This window comes from Numida meleagris, chromosome 1 (assembly GCF_002078875.1).
Source record: "Numida meleagris isolate 19003 breed g44 Domestic line chromosome 1, NumMel1.0, whole genome shotgun sequence".
In the NCBI taxonomy this organism is placed as follows: Eukaryota; Metazoa; Chordata; class Aves; order Galliformes; family Numididae; genus Numida; species Numida meleagris.
In genome coordinates this window covers 22194609-22214220 of record NC_034409.1, presented here as the reverse complement: position 1 = coordinate 22214220, position 19612 = coordinate 22194609, and the positions used below count along the sequence as shown (strand labels likewise).

At 40.4% G+C, this 19612-nt stretch overlaps 1 protein-coding gene across 1 annotated transcript in view; it reads left to right on the top strand.

Moving 5' to 3' along the window:
• Nucleotides 10261-19612, top strand: part of SPAM1 (sperm adhesion molecule 1) — a 40292-nt gene continuing 30940 nt past the window's right edge. Inside the window, exon 1 of the mRNA XM_021384786.1 lies at nt 10261-10470. The gene's annotated coding sequence lies outside the window, so the exon portion shown is untranslated. The remainder of the gene's footprint in view (nt 10471-19612) is intronic.

The window sequence follows — 19612 nt, the reverse complement described above, 5'->3', positions numbered from 1 at the left end:
CCTATTTTCTCTTTAGGCAGCTACCTGCCCATGGCAGAGTCATTGGAACTAGGTGATCTTTAAGATCCCTTCCAACTCAAGCCATTCTATAATTCTGTGATTGAGATATATATGCATGGTTTTGCTTTGTTTTGTTTTGTCTTTCAGTGACTCAAATAATTTTTCAAATGTTTTCCAGCTACTCCACTGTCAGAGGAAGACCTGAATATCCAAGATCCCCCGAGCCCAGGAAGGCAACCAGCAAAGCACAGACCAGCACAACAATGTCAGGCTTTCATCTGTTTCAGAAGTATCCATCAAGTTCCAATTTCTCTTTCTTTGCATAAAGGGTAAAGGAAGCACAGATGATTTTGTGAGCACAAAGTGTCAGAGATGTGTGATGTGATCACCTGTCACCTGCAGGATGGTACAGTGATGAGGTACTTTCCAAATCATATCAGGTTACCCTACCCACATACTGAATCTGTTCTCATTGGAATAACTGATCCAGCTTATGACTCTTCTGCTAGCATCCCTCTCCTGTTGAGATTCAGGTTATGTGAGAACTGGTATCAATTCCTATCACCTAATTCTCTAAGATCAGACCACCTCTCTCCTGTTCTCCTGTAAGAAATATTTATGATTTCAGTTTTATAACTTTTTGGATTTCTACTTTTTTTTTTCTTTGTGTTTTCTATGGCCCGTGTATCACAGTGCCCAAGTGATGTGCTAGTATTTGCAAATTTCTGCCTTGGACTTAACTGTCATAGAGCATCCAATAAAAAGTGAAACTGCTTAAGCTCCGGACTGTGTGTTCCTCTCTGGTGTCAATGCCCTTCAGATTTAGGCACACCAAAACTGAGAGCTCCAGTAACTGAATTACTTTATAGACCATATCAGGAATTAGGCACCTAAATAGCCCTGAGAACCTGTGCCTTGGCTCTCATCAGCTGCCTAATTAAAACTATCACACGTGGTATGTAGAACATAATGCAGCACCTGATAATAAAACTCAAACAAATTATTCTAGCTGTAGGCTTTTTCTCTGGAGAGAATTAGAGATCAATTTATATTATTTTACTCATTAAATGATAGTGACGAAATTTACAAATCTCTGTATATTCACAAAAATGGATGGTTTAACTATAACAAATATACTTTCCCTTATTACAGTAGAATTTGTGATTCTCTCATATTTTGTGAGGTTAAACATTTCTTAGTAGTAGCACATGAAAATAATAACATAAAGAATTGAAATCAGAGGAAAGCTGATAGTCTGAGCCAAAGCTATATGAAGTCAATGTTAGGCTTTCTTTGGTTTCTATAGCCTTGCACTGAGCTCAGTGTCTACTAAGGAATTACACTGCAAGAGTCTTGAGACTTTGATGGGTGCCTCTTCCATGTTGAAATATCCAGATGGTAAATTAGATAGATGAAGGCACACATTACAAGCAAAAACAAATTTTAAATATGTCCCTGTAGGCCTAACTAAATGCAGAAAATATATTGGAAACATCTAAAATAACTTCTTAATTATCTAAATTGTTCAAGATTTTGATAGGCTACTAAGCATTTAAGATAACTAGAAAATACTCTGTGATTTTATATTTAACAATATTTGTTGGTATGAGAATAACATGTTCTTTCAACTAACCAAAAGATTAACAACCATTTAACAGTCAGCTAAAATCTGCATGTGTCTCACTAACAACTGAAACAGTGTACAATTTTCAGTACATCTAGTCTTTTCACAGAGGCAACTGCGTTCATTGAAATGATTTTGTAATTGTGAATGAGAACAGGACATACTGCTTTGATATTATCAGCTGCTGATGACCCTCATAGGCTGTTTCAAGTATCACTGTGAAATGGGAAATCTGGCGCTGATTCTGAATTTCAGGTAATTTGGAAGCTCCATTCATAGTAATGTCTAGTATTAAAAAACTGTACCACATTTCCCACCGGCTTTATGTCAGTAAAGACATCTTCTCTTTTTGCTTCCATTTAGTGTTGTCTTGGAAAAGGACAGATGTTTGAAGCTGGCACCTGATTACAGTCATACGGTGAAGAGGCTGTAAAATTCATGGTCTTGTTCCTTCATCTAGATCCAATCAGGCAAACCCCATCTGCATGTGTAGCCAGTTATGAGGAACAGATCCAAGTAACAGCAAGGTTAAGTAGGCATTTCAAATTACATCAGAAATTCTGTTCTGAAGGAAAAGATCCAAACAACAGCAAGTTTAAGTTAATATTTCAAATTTAATCAGAAATTCTGATGTGATGGAGGCAGACATTTTGTCATCCATATTAATTTATTCAGTACTAAGCTATTTTCCTCCTATTAGCCTGGAGGCAGCTGAAGGGTAATGCTACACCTTCTTGCCCAGTTCTGCTGCTTGATCTTAAGATAGGGATTTTTCATTATCTTTCAACCTGTTCCAGATGCCTGGATGTTGATGTTAATCCCATGCTGGGGCCTTGCTGCATATCAGATTGACAGTCAAGTTCAAAATAGATTTGCCTTGGCATAATTCAGGTTCTTTGCTCCCAGAAATGATGGTTAAATTTATAGCAATAAAAAAATTAAATACAGCATTTTAAGCACTGTACAGATTGCAATACACATTCATTTTTAATTGCATTTTGTATTGAAACTGATGGGAATAGAACTTCCAAAATCATTTAATCAGTTAGATGTTTCTTTCTATTATTATTACTTTAATGTAGAGGGGATTAAAGCTTACTTACCTATTTGAGCCTTAGCACTCTCAGTTATGACAGATTATTTTATGTTTACGTTGAATAATTTAATCATCGTAGTTATTGTCTTGAGAATAAGGGAGCAAACTACAGACACGTTGTATCTTTCTGCATATACTTCCACTTTGTTCTTGATTGCTGGAAGTCTAAAGAATATCATTTTAAGAAAATTACAGAGTTACATTTTAATCCTAATTCACCTTTTGCTCTAACCTGCTCTAACCTTAGCAGCTGAATTCTCTATTGGATTCCCACTCTAATGCAGGACCCTCTGAAAACAGGCACAGTTTAAATTAAAAAAAAAAAAAAAAAAGATTCAAAGGTGTAGCAGATTAAGAAGTACTGTGGCTTTCCTTTGCTATGTGATCTTCGTCAATGGGATTGCTTACTCAGATGAGTTTTCACACAGTACAGTCTCCCTACAGAAAACAAAGTCTCAGTCATGTGAATTCCTCAGTGTTTTGAAGTGACTTATTAACTATTGTTCTACACTTCTGTTCTTCTTATTTTTGAGAATTTCTGTAGCCGTTTTGAGAAGGTGGGAAAGGAGAAATATAATATGAACCAGCTGGTAATCACTTATTAACACACAAGCCAGAAGATTAAGATTCAAGTTCTTTCCTTAGGAATAGGTGGATACAGGTGTTCCATGACCATCTAATCAAAACACCATGTTTCTGATCCTTCATCCTGAACAGCAAAAACAAGTTTTGTTGTTCAGTTAAGTTAAGCCTCTTGGATAGAAAGTCAAGGCTCTGTTATTCCAAAGATAGCAAAACTCCACGTGCTAATGATTTCATTGAATCTAGTTTCTGCTAGGGTTTTGGATAAATAGCAGAGAACAAGACACTTACTAATTCTTCCTGAAATCTGTGGGTTTTTTTTACGGATTCTCTCTCAGCAGACGATCAAAATTACAGTGAAATCTGATGGGACTGGCTGCAGTTGCACTTTCAATGTAATTGTGGAAAATGTAGCTCTTTCTTTAACCCTCACTGCATGTGGCTGCTGAAGGTTTAAGAATTAGTTCTCTTTAGATTTGTTTAGGGCTGGAGCAGCTCTGTGTTTTCCTACTGCATGGGGAATCTGAGGTAAGTCTCACAGAGCTATCCAGAAAATAAAAGCCTGAACTTTTTCCAGATCTTCAGGCGTAGGCCATGGAAATGATCACAGTATGGAAGGTAAAGACTTTCCTAGTTGTTCCTGTAACTGTAAGAAAAATCTGTGTTAAGAGAAATAGGACATGTGCTTGTTTAATCCAGGGAGTGAGAGGAGGAATGGCTGCTCAGCATTGAAAGAAAAGTCCTTAGTTTAAAAGACAGGATTTCAAAAAATAAAAAAAGATTTTTGTTATATCTTAAATAAGTGGAAGATAAAAGAAAACATGAATGGCATGTTTCCTTTTACCAAGGCCGAGTGCCATTCACAGCCTGCTGTTGCCCTCACAGAAGGGAACAGGTTGGAAGGGAACTCTAATGGTCATCTTGTCCACCCCCAAATCTATGGGCAGGGACATCTCTCATGAGTTTCAGATGAGTATCTACATGAGTCCTATGAAAGTTTCTGGCTGTTAAAATGAAATAGCATCTCTTTAAATCACATAGATCATGTTCTTCTCTCAGTATGATATGGAATTCAGTAGTGGTGACTCACTTCCACAACAAGGTGGAGCAGATAGAGGAAACTAAGTATGGCTGTACTAATGTTCAGAAATAGGATGTGTAGCCTGAAGTACAGCCCTGAACCAGTTCTACTTAGTTAGGCAACTAAGGAAGCATATGAAAAACAGCAGTCAGAATTACATGATTTACACGTTTCCTAAGACAAGTGGATCTTAGAGGCAAATCCGACATTAGATTTTTCGGAAGTTATGAAATAAGTGCAGGCAATGATCTTTTATCTCCTAAGACAATGTCTTTGTCTGCTACCAGAGAAAATGCAGAATATGGAGCTTCCCTTGCCTTCATTCACCACCCAAATTCCCCCAAGAACATTAAGCTCCTGGGCCCTAAGTTTTGTTAGAACACTTGTCTGGGATGGCAATGTGCTGAATGTTTTGAGAAGAGAAATGGAGTAGAAATGTATCATGGAGCTTGCACATACACAATATCTGCACCTGCTGGGGAATTGAGCTTCACAATGGATGCAGTCCACTCCCACTGAAAGCTGGCAAAATCCTTCCAGTCGCCACGACAGCAGTGTCAAACTTTCATGTAAGAAAAGTACAGGACTCTCAAAACTGAAATTAGATTTATTATGGTAACTAACACACCTCTATGATAGAAAGCAAAGGCTCAAAATGTCAAATTTGGTTCCGTGTTTTGATTCTTATCTTTAAAATTTATGTTCATCAGATCTCCCTCTTTTTCTATTTTTTATTTTTTGAAAAAATTCAGAATGTCTCTCCAGCACTTGTAGTTGTCAAGTCCATAAGGAATATTTAGTGTCAAAAAGCATTATAGAAAATATGCTGTATTTGTGAATTTTAGCCAGTTATTTAACACTGGCATTTTAAAGCTCCTGCTGAATTTTTAAACCATTTGGAAAATATATCAGAGGGATTCAATGGGACTTCTTTGATTTATACTAGCTGGGAATTTGACCATGAGTGTTGCATAACAGGCTAATTGCCAATCAATAGGAAAAACTTTCAGTTGGAATGTGAAAAACAGTATTCAGCTTCCAGTTCAATCCTTGGCTTTTCCAGAGGAATTTTTTGCTAAGAAAATTGCCTCAGTAGTTTTAATGCCTGCCCAGGTAGTGGCAACAGGTTCTGCTGAAAGCACCTGCTGTGGCTTCACATATATTTCAGGGCAGAGGAGATGGAACCAGGGAAAACATGAAATGGAGAAAAATGGAAATACAGCCATATGAGATTTGTGTGCTGGGTTCATTTCTCTCAGCAGATGAGTAACGAAGGTCAAAGGGTTAACTATCAATATAGAGTCAAAGAGGCCAGGATGACTGTATAAAAATTATGTTCTATTGTCATTCTTGGAGTTGCTATCAGTTGAGGTAGGTCTCAACATAACAGAGTGCCTAAAATTAACACTAGCCTTTCTAACCAGATTTCTAAACAAGAAGAAGTGTGGTGACAGTGAAAGATGATCTATGTAGGACATAGAGGCATTGATGCTCAATGTGTGGACCAAGGATATAGCAAATACTCTCACCAAATCTGCTGATGACACCAAGCTAATTGGTACAGTTGACACAACAGAAGGAAGGGATACCATCCAGAGACCTGGACAGGCTTGAAATGTGGGACCATGAGAAACTAACGAGGTTCTCAACAAGGCCAAGTGCAAGGTGTTGTACTTTTGTTGGGGGAATGCCAGATATGTCTACAGACTGGGAGAAGAACTCCTTGAGAGAAGCCCTGTGGAAATAGACTTGGGGGTCCTGGTAGGTGAAAAGCTGGACATGAGCCAGCAGTATGCTCTTAAGCCCAGAAGACCAACAGTACTCTGGGCTGCATGAAAAGAAGGGTGGCCAGAAGGAAGAGGGAGGTGATTGTCTCCCTCTGTGCTGCCCTTGTGACACCCCACCTGGAGTACTATGTACAGGCTAGGGGTCCCAGCACAAGAAAGACGTGGATCTGCTAGAGTGGGTCCAGAGGAGAGCTATGAAGATGATCAGAAGGCTGGAGCATTTCTCCTGTGACAAAAGGTTGAGGCTCCAGGGAGATGTTATTGTAGTCTTCCAGCACTTGAAGGGAGCATGTAAGCAGGAGGGTGACCAGCTTTTAATGTGGTCTAATAGTGATAGGACAAGAGGGAATGGCTTTAAACTAAAGGAGAGGAAATTTCAGTTAGATGTTAAGAAGAAATTTTTCACTCAGGTTGTGGTGAGGCACTGGAACAGGATGCCCAAAGATACAGTGGATACCCTGTTGCTGGAGGTGTTCAAGGCCGGATTGAATGGGACCTTCCAACCTAAGCCATTTTATGATTCAAGCAGACTGAAAATAAATGCTGAACCCGAATCAAGTGCTCAGCACAAGGCTGGCCAATGTCTCCCCTAACTGGGATTCCACAGTATTACTGGAACATGGGCTCCTATCAGAGGTGCTGATGACTATCTTTTGAGCAGTAGCCTTGTTGGTTATAGCATTTGTACAAGGGTCAGGGCTGACCTCAGTAGGAAGATGAAGAATTTGGCTTTCATCTTCTTTTGTTGTTGTCTGTTGTCCTACAGTTGTATCTTGACAACTTGGTTGATTAGGCCTACGGTATTTTGAGTAAAGCAGATGATTGAAGACAAAAGTCTTAAAATAATCTTAGAGCTGGTTTCCAACTTTTTCCTAGTGCGTGAATATATGAGGCTGCTGGCAAGCTGCTCTCATTAGACACTCCAGAAGTGATATAGTGACCCAGTAATATTGTTCATGTATTCTTGCAAACCACTTTCACAGACACATGCAGGATGGATAGAAAAGACCATCTGAGAGATATCACTCTGGTATCTCCCTACCTTGGATTCCTACCTCTTGGCAGCTTGGCTTGTGCAGTGAGTCTTCTGTTCTTGGCTAAGTCTGGAGCAGCAGGCACAGGAATAGCCCAGGTGGAACTACATATTTTTAAGCTGTTTTCTGCATCAGCACAATCTGGAAGCTGATATATAACTCCAAGAGAGCCTCAAATCTCTCTCTTACCTACCCTGAACTCACATCTCTTCTCCCTGAGGTTAAAACCCTACTCTGAGAAGTCATACCTAGGTGGATGAATTTCCTAAAATGTGCATTCATTAGTTATTGCTGGCGTAGCATAGCAAAGGTGGGTGTTAGACAAGCAAGTAGTAATGCCATTACTATGTGCTATTATTAGGGCTATTAAAACACCAATGCACATTGCAGAAAAAATGTTGTCATTAAATGCATATTAGAGCTTTATAATGAACCATCAGTGTGACCGTTCCTGTGCAATCTTGGCAGATACCAGAGTTTTGGAAGAACACGTTTACAACACAGCTTTGTAGAGGTGGCATTGTATGCTGTGGTGGGATTTGAAGGCAGAGCAGTAAGGGCAGTGGCGAGCAGTGCTGACGAGGTACTCAGGACTGTCACCACCTCTGTTTACCTGCACCCTCTTCCACTCCTTCCCCAGTCATTTTAAATGAATACCTTTAGCTGGCCTAGAGCAGCATTCCCAGTTCTCCTCATCAGTCCACTCCCAGTTTGAGCTTCTGAATAGGAAAATCCTAAATTACTAACTCCTGAGCCTGTTGAAGCAAGCTGCAAAACATGATCCTCGGGCTGAAGATCTGGAAAGCAAGTAGGAAACATTAAAAAAAAAAAATCTCTCAACACTTTGTAAAGTGACCAGCATTGGTGACATGACACAGTTTCACAGTCTGTTCACAGTCATCAGTGCTGCTCTTGTATAACCCAGTCCTCAGCAGTGGGACCAAAGTCTCTCCAGACAAATGCCTTTGGGCATATGACAACACTGGGAGAAGAGCTGTGAACCTCTCATGTGGTGCCTGGTTAACGTTTATTTAGTTCACTGTCTGAAAGCTTGAGCTACAGGCACAAGCAATGTGAGAACTGTCTCCTTGCTGAAAATGATACTGTATACACAGAAATCAACATAAAGGAACTATGCCTGTGAAAATAAAGTTCTTTATAGTGCCACTGAACCTACGAAATAGAAATCTGCTTTATCTGTACCAGATAAGCTTTACTTACATGGTTTGCCTACTTGTTGAATGTAATGCAGTACTTGAATTTTATGTCATCATCATTACATTCCTATATTCTGCCCTTTTCCAGGGTAGGTTAATGAATAATATTCACAATTTTATTAGGTTTTCTGAGTGACTTGATCTCTCTGACCAGATCAATCAAATTCTTTCAACCAAGCTCCAAGGCAAGTGTTAATGGAAAAATATAAAATTTACTTTTTAGAGATTTTCTATCAACCGAAACAAAATTTGCTGCTTCCTCAAGAGGCTCTTTGAAGAAAATGCGCTCATTAAAATATTAATTTGAAACAGAGAGAAAAGGGTCACGAACAGAACCACAAGTTTATTGAAATCTGCCTAGAGGAATTTGATCACCTAATTTCTCAAATAGTTTTTTTTAGCACTGATCAATTCATTGCATTGAAAAACAGGGACAGACAACCTTTCTGATCTTTTCTTTGCTCAGCAGAAGCTTTGATAGTACAGAAATGACCAAAGAGAGTGGAAGTTATGACTTTTTATTAGTATCTCCTGGGAAAGGACCACTTCAAAATAAGGTAAGTCTTTCCGGTAACTGAAAGAAAAAAGAAGAGTGACATTGCCTTTCCTTATTCCAGCCTGCTTTTCAGCATTTTTTCATGCAATGCAATTCAAAACTTTTTCTTCAAGATGACTCAATAGGAAACAAAAAGCTTTCCAACAGTATTTGCCCTAGTAACGCTGAGTCCCACGTACCGGCTTCCAGTGCTCAGTTTGGCTTTTTGGTTGGCTCTGAGCCCCTTCCCAGCTGTGGGGCTGGGGGCAGAAGCCTGGGAAGCTCGTGAGATGGTGCTGGGTGACTGTGGTGATCCCATACAGCACACCAACAGGACCCACACACTGAATTCATCTGAGCAATTAGCTTGCTATTCGGGGAGAGGGAATTAGAAACAGGGCCCATTCACAGTGACAGAGGTGGGCACCTCCTTGGCTCTTGAGGATCAGTTCTTCCACAGATCCTCAGCAGCTTTGCCCCACTTCTGTTGTATGAGGTGTGTCACAGAGTAATCACAGAATCTCCCGAGTAGAAAGGGACCCATGAGGATCATCCACTCCTACTCCTGGCTCCACATACGGCAAGCTAACTGTAAAACCATTTATCTAAGAGCATTGTCCAAATGATTCTTGAATTCCGGCAGCTCGGTGCCATGACCACTGCCCCAGGGAGCCTGTTCCAGTGCCCAACCATGCTGTGGTGAAGAACCTTTTCCTTAATCCCTAACCTGCCCCTCTCCTGACACAGCTCCATGCCGTTCCCTCAGGCCCTGTCACTGTCACAGAGAGCAGAGCTCAGTGCTGCCCCTCCGCTCCCTGTGAGGAGCTGCAGCCGCCATGAGACCTCCCCTCAGCTCCTCTGCTCTGGGCTGAGCAAACCCACAGACCTCAGCTGCTCCTCATAAGTAATCAGAAAAACACAACAACAACAACAAAAACTGGGTCTGCAGCAGCATATGAGCAGGGTTTTCACACATTATCCTGGGTTGCCAAAGCATCCCCACACCCTGCTCTTATGTGATATTGCTTTTCAGACAGTTATGACTAACTTGAAAATGGAGGCCTAGTGCACTAGTTCAAGAAGAGTCCCGTAAAAAGTATAAACAGATTCACACCAAGCCTCAGGCTGTCCTTCAGACTTCATATTCACGCCTACATTTCAAAAGCTTGCAGAGTTTTCCAGATTTCATTCTGTTTACATCCCCAATTACGGACTTGAGTTTCTACAAACTTCTGAGTGCTTCTGTCTGCCTATTAAGAGCTCTCACCTACTCCTGATTGCAAATGCTATGGGGAGGCTGGGATTGCTTTGTTTGTCCTGCTAAAGAGTACATGCTGTAACAATGAATGTGGGCATAAGTGGTGTGCCACAAACTTCACTCTGTGCCACTCAGGGAAGGACGGGGAGAACTGGATTTCAGCCAGACAGTATAAAGCTAAGGTAACTTGGGAACAGGTAGTTCTGGTAGCTCTTTCCTGCAGAGCCTTGTTAGCAGCAGATCTCACCAGAACCAGGTAAAATCTCTGCATGAATCTGTCTGTTTTGGTTTAAGCCTGCTACTGTTCGATCTGGGTAATTCCTAAGCTAAGGGTGCTCCCCCAGTGGGAGGTGGGACTCCTGTACTTCCTGTGTCATAATTGCCAACCCCATGGGGATGCCTGGGACAGAACTGGGCAATACCTACATGTCTGTAAATATACAACTGGATCATCACCATAGGTTTTTTACAACTGTTTCCACTGTTGATATTTTTTGGTTGATTTGTTTGGTTAATTGGTTTTTGGGGTTCAGTCTGCATAAATGTATGTTTAGTCAAGAAGTTGCTGTGTTTTAATGTGTTGGGACATACACAAAGATGGTTTGTTTCGCTAGGTTCATTAATAGGTGCAGTGGTAGCAATCATAATGAGATAAGATGCTTACACCTCACATGTAGATGTTACCTAACTCCGAAAATCCTCTACTCGGGTATCTCTTAGCTCTCCAGGCCCCTGCATTCCTTCTGCACGTCAATGTTTCCTAATGATTTCTTATCATGACCAGTCTCCTCTTGCCACATGGTTACTTGGAGACCTATTTCACACTCAGTAACTGGTGGGGTTCTCTAGAATTCTCATCTGTCTGACCTCCAGATAATAATTTGCTGTGTCATTAGAGTATATGTTCTGGACATCTGAGGAAGAGCCAGCTAATCCTGATGAACGTCAACTGTATCTCATTTTATTCAATAGCCTCATATTGTAGACAATTCATCTGAAAGTTCTGTTTGCTGATCTTGTCTAGGAGCAGAGACCTATACCTAGACCCACTGTATATTTAAGCTTAGCAGATCTTTATGTAGTGACCCAAAGTAAGTAATTTTGCTGAAACATTGCAGTGATGAGAAAAATTAAGAGCTTTTGTTCTTAATACATATAATGTGATGTTGACTGTAGTTGCTCAGAATAGAAAGCCAAAGATGAGAGTGTCAGAGAACTGCAAGGTCCAGCAGCTCCATGACAGATGGAAGCTGAGGTGACCCCAGCATGGGCTATGCCCTCACTGAAGGGTGCAGTCCCATAGCAGCTTGATGTGGCAGGCCAACCTGGATGCTGGTAGCCAATTTCATCAACAGCCCCAGATGAGGCAAATGATATGCTAAGTCCAGGGGCTGTTCAAGGGGCTCAGTAAGAAGCATCAGGAGGTGGAGCCAGAGATGACAGGGTGAGCCCAAGGAAGGCTCCTTGTCCAGGAGACGGGGACGGGGCTGGAGAAGTGGGCACTCATGTAATTTTGCTGAATTAAGAACTGACAGCCCTGGCTTGAGCAGAAATGGGGTCCTAGGCCGTAGGCAGGAATGGAGGGATGTTCCAGGTGAGGCTAGGAAAGGATAGAAAGTCCATTAGTGCCATCAGGGCTGTGACAGAGAAGTGTTTGACCCTCTATTGTGGAACAGTCACCAAGACATGGAAAATAAGGGCTGCTGACATGAGATGAACAATGCTGAGAAGCTCTGGAAGCTGTGGCATATGTACCAGTCCTAAAATCTTTGTGTAGTAGGAAGAAGACTTAGGTTCTCTGAACTCCCACTAATGCTCCCTAGCTGGATGTTTATTTTGAGAAAGGCAGATCAAGAGAGTTTTTTTGAAACCTACAGCTGATTGTGTGGAAAAATACAGATCATGGCCTAAAGTTGCAACTAGCACATGATAAGGGAGTGTGGGAGCTTGGGATCGTGAGCAGGTGGCCCTGGCCTGGGCTCCTACCCGCAGCTGTAACTTGCCTATGGGAGGTTGCTCTGTAGCTGTACCTTGCTTATGTGAATGATACATACGTGGCCCCTGCTCTGCGGAGTAGTGTGGACATTCTGTTGGCCACAGGCACTGGTAACAAGGACTTGGTGGACACTTTACCAGCCACCACCACCAGTAAGTGTATATAACACCTCAGGTAACAAGGACTTGGCAGATACTTTACCCACCAGCCACCACCGGTGATGTTACTACCTCTTCATTAAATCAATGAATATTAACTCACCTCTGAGCACTTTTCCAGATAGGTGAACCTTATGCAGAAGCACTGGTGTTTTTCCATAACACTGTCACATTTGACAATATGGCTGAAGTGCTGGATTATGATCTGTTGGAACTGCTCTTGCTTCTCTCCTTAAAATATTTTGTGGTTATAGGAAAGTCTGTGACTGTTTTTCACTTTCAAAGAATTGCTTAATTCATCATCTTTATGAGATCTGTTGTAGAAACACAAAGACCAATTACTCCTAAAAAAATTTCTTTGTCTGACCGGTATTTACATATTTACTAAAGCACTGTCTGCCTCATTTAATTTTAAAATTGAATAGAGAAAGGTCAGGAATGTAGAGAAAGAAAAATACAAGGAAAATGAAAACAGATTTGAGGGAACCTCCTTTAGTAACAAGCTAAATATGGCAGATGAATAGTTAGCACACAGAATCTCCACTGACAGGCTTAGAAAACTTTCAAATCACTTAGCATCTAAAAGCCAGGAAATTCCATTTGTTTATGCACAGTCCTCTGATTCATTTTTCACATTTTTCACAAAGCTTCAAATATTCTAACTAGCCATAAATAAATAAATAAACCAAAGAGCTTTATGCACAGAAACAGCAAGGAACTCAGAATACACTTTGCTCCCTTTTGGAAAAAATAGCTGAACAGCGTGAGAAGTGCCTACTTAAAAATGTTCTGGAGATTACTGAACATCATTTCACAAATATACTGCTCTGTCTGTCAATTTATTTACACTTACTCAGACAGGCCTTCTATAAACACTATAGCATTGGTTACTAGTCTTAACAGAGCTGATAAGACTATGTGTCTGAATTTTATTGTGTACATTAATTGCCACTGGTTTGGCAGTATATGTGGTAAAATAGCTACTTAACAGACATAAGTGGGCGATACAATTTTAAAAATAACTCTCAGAATTGACACATACTCAAGATGTTGTCTACCCACGACATTAATGACAGTATAATGGTAGTGAGATTCCAAAAAGTCATGTTCTCTCCTCAGAGAGACAAAGTTAGGGAAAGAATGTGATGCTGGCAGGTAGACAGACTCAATTGGTACAACATGGTAGAGCCTATGAATCTCCCCCACCTCACTGTGTTTGCACATGCCAATGGCAATAAATAAAGTACTCTCTCTTGAAAATATGTAAATAAAGGCAATAAAAAGATTTTATACAAAATAGAATAGTTTTTTTCTGCTGCTATGACACCTGTTTTTAAAATAGAAAAACATCTTACAGTGCCAGAGTAAGGCCTGTTGTATCCCTGTTTATCATTATGTTGGGGGGCCATTGGTTCTGGTAAACTTTTTACCATTAGTTCAACATGTAAGCAGAATAAAGCTGCTCATAAGCAGTAATAGGTCAAGGGGTGATGGTTTAAACTAAAAGAATACAGATTTAGGCTAGATTTTAGGAAGAAATTCTTTACTTAGAGGATGGTGAGGCATTTCCCAGAGAAGTTGTGGATGTCCCTTCCCTGGAAGTGCTCGAGGCCAGGTTGGACGGAGGCCATGGGCAGCCAGAGTAGAAATCTATGGGTAAGGATTTCAGTTGCTTTTTCCCCAGAAGGGAAGCAATCCAGCCACAGGGTAACCATGAGCAGCCACCAGCTGCAGAGGAGTATCCGGGTGGAAAAGCCAAGCCTCCTCCTGCCTGGGGAGATGTCACTGCTGCTGGCCAGGTTTGACTCTCAGAGCCAGGGCAGCTCCAGGGCTTCTGAAAGAAGCCCGCAAGCAACCAGCAAGGCCTTGGGGGGTGGGGAATAAAAAAAAAAGGTTAGGAACAGTTGAGAGAGATCTTAATTTTCAACTGCATTTTCCAGCAGTTATGTCCTCTTATTTCCAAGGGATTCAGATAATATAACCCAGATGCTTCTTTGGCTATCACCTTAGAGACTCCAAAGTGTGTTGTTTTTTTCAGTCAGGAAATGAAAAAATCCCTTTATAGCTGTTTCATTTCAACAGACGTTTTTGCCTTCAGCTTTTTAACTTCTAACTAAATACAATATCAACATGAATATGAAAAGTCATTTCAAATGACAAACTTTTTTTTCCAGACCGTTTCAAGCTTCAAATTTTATGTTGGACAAAAAGTAAATCATTTAATACATCTTAAAACTATATTTGATTAAAAGTAGTGTTTTTTTTAATGCAAAGCAGCTTTTCTAGCAGCTCTACCTCTCACACTTGAAATACTAGTCAAACTACTCTTTAAAGCATATATTAGACATTTTCTGCAGAATGCTGCATATCATCTGCTCATTTCCATATGTGCAGAGAGTGTTTAACATCTCAAAGCCAGAGATGTTTAGAATGCAAATAAACATGCAGTGGTCATATTTTTCCTAACATTTACACTGTGGATATGTTTAAGAATGTATTTTACCAACCAGCTCTAACTGATTCAAACAGAACTCAGGCTTTGGAGTGCTTTTCAGCCTACATGCTTAAGTGGTTCAGGAAACCTAAATCTTACTCCCTTCACTCTATATTGATAATGATAATTCAGGAGTTACAGCACTGAAAATAGAAAGGGAAATAGCACCTGAACTAGAGCAAGAACTTGAGAAGCTGGTTCAGTAAAAGCAACCTGTGCCTTTTAGTGATCTTTGCCCAAAACTTAAAAAGCTCTAAATTTGAACTTCTGGAAAATAGCAGAGTTTTCTTTCAGCCCATCACAGTTAATGCACCTCGCAATAACTTCACCTTTAAAATTGGAAATAGAAGTACTAACAAATACCACAAAACAGCCTTCATCTGATGATGTTACCAACCTCATGAACAGAGAAGTTACTGGCAATTGCATTACAAAACCTCACCTAGGAAAGTTGTCTGGTTCAGGAAATTTCTGTGAGTTTCAGTTACTGCTGGATAGCTGTTTGCAGGTTGGACAAACCTGCTGAATATTTAGGTCTCTGAATTCTCTTTTATTCGTGAAAACATTATTTTTTAATACTTTTACTTATATAAATATCTTCTAATATACTATATATGTATATAACTAAATCATTGTTTAAACAACAATTTAGGCAACATGGTAAGTCTGTCATGTTAAAAGGTCACAAAAACAAAAACCATGTTTACTGGCTTTGGGCAGAATTGAAGGTTCTACCCTCTGGGGCATCAATGCTGTTAGTTTTCTGCACTTTAAAAGAGCAAAACCTCAAAGTACTTCTCTAAGGGTCACAAGCCAGCTGTTCCTTTCTATAACACAGCTGAAAAACATTGCTATCCCCCACTACTACAGCAAAACTCTTCTTTCCTCTCTATCATCTGCTTTACTTCTGCAAGAATTCTCCATATTCCCTAGCCAGAGGTTATATCCAGCTGAGTTCAGTGATAGACATTCACCCATTGGCAAACACAGTCTGCTTGGCTGGGATATATCTCTGTGAGGTGAGCAGTATAATACGGTTTTGTTTCTTGTGGTGAAAACTTTGTGTGAGTCTGTTTTGCAGGACTAAGCCTGTTAAGAATACAAAGTAGAGTCACAGTAGCTAGTGGGTTTGTAAGCTTGTCTGCATAATGAAAAATCTGTTTTTAACTAATTAACTTGGGAAAATAATACTTGAAAAAAAATACATTAATCCCTTTGGAAGTAGTAAAATACATAGAAATTCATATAATTATTGCCAAAAACAGCTGATTATTGGGCTCAAGTGGGGGGAAACAATTTGCATTTTTTTTTTTTGTAAGGAAATACAGCAATTCAAAAGAAAAACATAGGTCAAACATTAGGAAACTTTTTCAAAGGATCCAGAAGTACTGTGAATTCTTTACATGGTAACCTTTACGTTACTAATTAGCATTCAAACATGTCAGAGCTGTGGTTATCAGTTGTGCAGAGAAACCGGCTCATTCAGGATCAAACACTGGAAGGGGCAGATTTCTAAAGGTGGATAAAGCACAGAGTGAGCGCTGATGATGGGCAGGACAGGACAACAGGTTTGATCCCTGCTCCAGACACCTGCCAGCCTCAGGACCTCTACCAGGGTCCTTTACACACCAGTGCCCCACTGCTTCCCTGCATAAACATAAATCATGCACTGCTCATCAGGGGATTAATAGCTCCCATTAGACTTATCCATAAGGACAAAGATGAGATAATGACAAAATTAGAGGAGTCAGAAAGGACAGAACCAGAAAGGAGGAGTTCAAGCAGCTTTGGAGTGGTTCATTTCAAAATATCCTCCTCTTTGGTTTCTGAAAGGGCAGGAAAGAACAGGGATTTTGTCTGCAGCTCTACTGCGTGCAAGGTGAGGAGGTGTGTGTGTGTGTACCCCCATTGCCTACCAGTTCCTCTGAAGGGACAGAAAGGAGTACAATTACAGGTCACCCCAAATACCCTGGATCTGTGATCTGAGCACCCAGCTATTAAAACATGGCACCAAAAAGGAGAGCAAGGAACTCTGGAGACATTCAAGGCCAGGCTGGGCCAGGCTCCGAGCAACCTGATCTAGCTGTAGGTGTCCCTGTTCACTGCAGGGGAGTTGGACCAGATGACCTTTAAGGGTCCCTTCCAACTCAAATGATTCTATGACTCTGAATTACTGCTTACTGCCCACATTAGCTGTGCTTGAAGCTGGCAGTCATGGTCCTGGGCAGCTCCTGATTGTGGTGAAGAAACTTCAAAGAGCAAATATCCCTGTCCCCCCTGCTCAGGGGCAGGCAGCCGTTGTGGCTGCGAGAGATGCTCGAACTTTTCTGGCTTCAGGCAGTTTGCTGCCTGACACATCTCATCTTCTACTGACCTAAATTCACATTTTTGCAGTTGCTTCAGGGCATTCACAGCAGGCTGACTTCGCTTTGATGATAGAAATGTAATAAATGTCAAACACCTCTGTGAGTATTTACATGCAAATGTACATTGTATCAGTCATTTACATTGTAGCAATCAAAATGAGAAGGTCAGAATTCAGCAAAAAGTCAAAAGTCAGCATTTTCTGCCTGAAAATAATGTGCCACTGAAAAATATCTGACCAGCTTTTAAACTGAGCTCAGGGAGAACAGCTGATAGATGCCACCCGTCCTTTCCTCAGATATGGGACATGAAACTCGATCAAGTTGTTATACACTGCCTTCCTGTGGCTCCTGAAAATATTTTCACTCCAAGTTTCACCAGAGAAAAGCACCACTGCATCACTGTTGCCGTGATCCATTCACAAAGCGATCCTCCCGCTCAGCTCACGGCCACCTGAGCAGCCCCATCCCATTAAATTCTCTAGATCCTAAAGCTTTACGTAGCTATACAGCCTGGTCCTATTCGTATTAAAGTCAGTGAAAAAAAGTACATTAGTTTTGGTGGCACAAGATTGAGTCCTTAGGTGAGGCATAATTAGTTAGTTAAACATAATTAGTTGACCTCCTCAGTCAATATAAATTTCATCTCTTTTGTTTGTTCCTTTCCAGTAGCAACCTGTATTTTTTTTACCATTTGGCTGGCTCTTTTTATCCTCCATCCTATTTCTCAATTTTTCCTTGAATTATCCTACGTAAGGCTGAGATCTCTTCCTCTTCCCCTTTATTAAGGAAATATGTGGCATCAGAAAATTTTAGGCATCAGAAGGTGCTGATTCTTTTCAACCTATGCTTCTGTTCTGCAGTGTTTAAATTTCCATTGCAAGGATAAATTCAGAGATATTCACAAATTAAGCAAGAAAAGATATCTCCCTGCTTGATTTCCCCTTGGAGACAATAAGAGCCACTGAATTAAGTAAATTTTATTCACCGGGCACAGGAGTACATTTTCAGAGTTAGTAGCTGCTCTCAGGGGATTTGTTGTAGTAAATTGCTCAAGTTTCATAGGCCAATGGGCATTAGAAGGTAAACTTAGTGGTAACAATCACAGAAGAAAAAATCTTTCTCCCTCAGGGAAGGAAAGATAGTTGAAGGAAAATAATATAAAGCACTGGCTCAGTGAAAGAGACCCATTTAAGAAAGAAAATATTAAAAGAGAATAACAAATATCAGTGGCTGACAAAATAGTGGCTTTATCTACATGCAAAAAGAAAAAAAAAATCTAGTTTTTATGTAGCAGTGTGACTTCATGAAGCAGTATCCCAGCATCTGCAATATTGCCCACTGTTCTGAGCAGGACTCTCCCTCAAAAATCTGTTAAGCATTATGATCAGTTTAGGGGAAAAGAAGATGAACAAGAAATGAAGAGATCACAGTACACATTAGAAAAAAGATAAAAATGATAGATTATACAATGACTCCTGGCAAGAAAGGACAAAATCCCAGACGGCTAAAACATCTCTGTAGATGCAAGGAAAGGGAGGATCCGTGTTGTATGGAGTCAAAGGTTGTTAAAAAAAAAAAAAAAGCCAACAATAGAAAACAGAGAGGAGAGAATGTCTGGTGAATAGTAGGCTAAAATGAAAGTTATAAGCTGTAGTTTGCTCTGTGAGAATTATTTGTAAAGAATATGGGAAGTAGGGAATGTACATCTGTTATTAAGGAACACACTGACTGACGTAGTGAACTTCATCTCTCTTGCACAGCTACATCCAGAGAACGAAATTTCACTAACCTCAAGTTCATCGATACTGTCAGTAAAAGGGGTTGACCTTCTTTCTGCAAAAGTAAAATGCATAATATTTTGTTTAATATGTAAATTATCATTGCTGGAATTATTTTGGATGCACGGGAAAAGAGCCGATGTATTTTAGGCCATCACAATTCATTCTGCAGTTTTCTAATCCCTGCAGTGTGATGCAGAGACATTCCCTTGCAGCTGTAGTGCTATTATCTGCAGAAAGATGCCAGGTTGCTTTGTGTCATCCATCTGAGTCCTCCCATCCTCCCACTGCAGAACCGATGGGAGAATGATGTGCATTGTCAAACACACTTCCATGTGCTGGGCCAAAGTTAATTACACAGGACTTAGGCTGGCTTAGACCTGCTTACCATCCAGCACATGACGGTGTTCGCTGTGTTGGGAAATGAATGGCTGGCGCTATCCCACTAATGCATGATGTAACCATTAACTCAAGGGCAGTCACAGAGAAGCTATAAGGGAAGTAAAATCAGTAGAGCATACACACTATTTGCTAAGTGCCAGCTGTTAACCCAGGGTAGAGAGTTAATTTTTAAAGGAAGAATTTGCTGTCAGAGTGGTGTGTGCT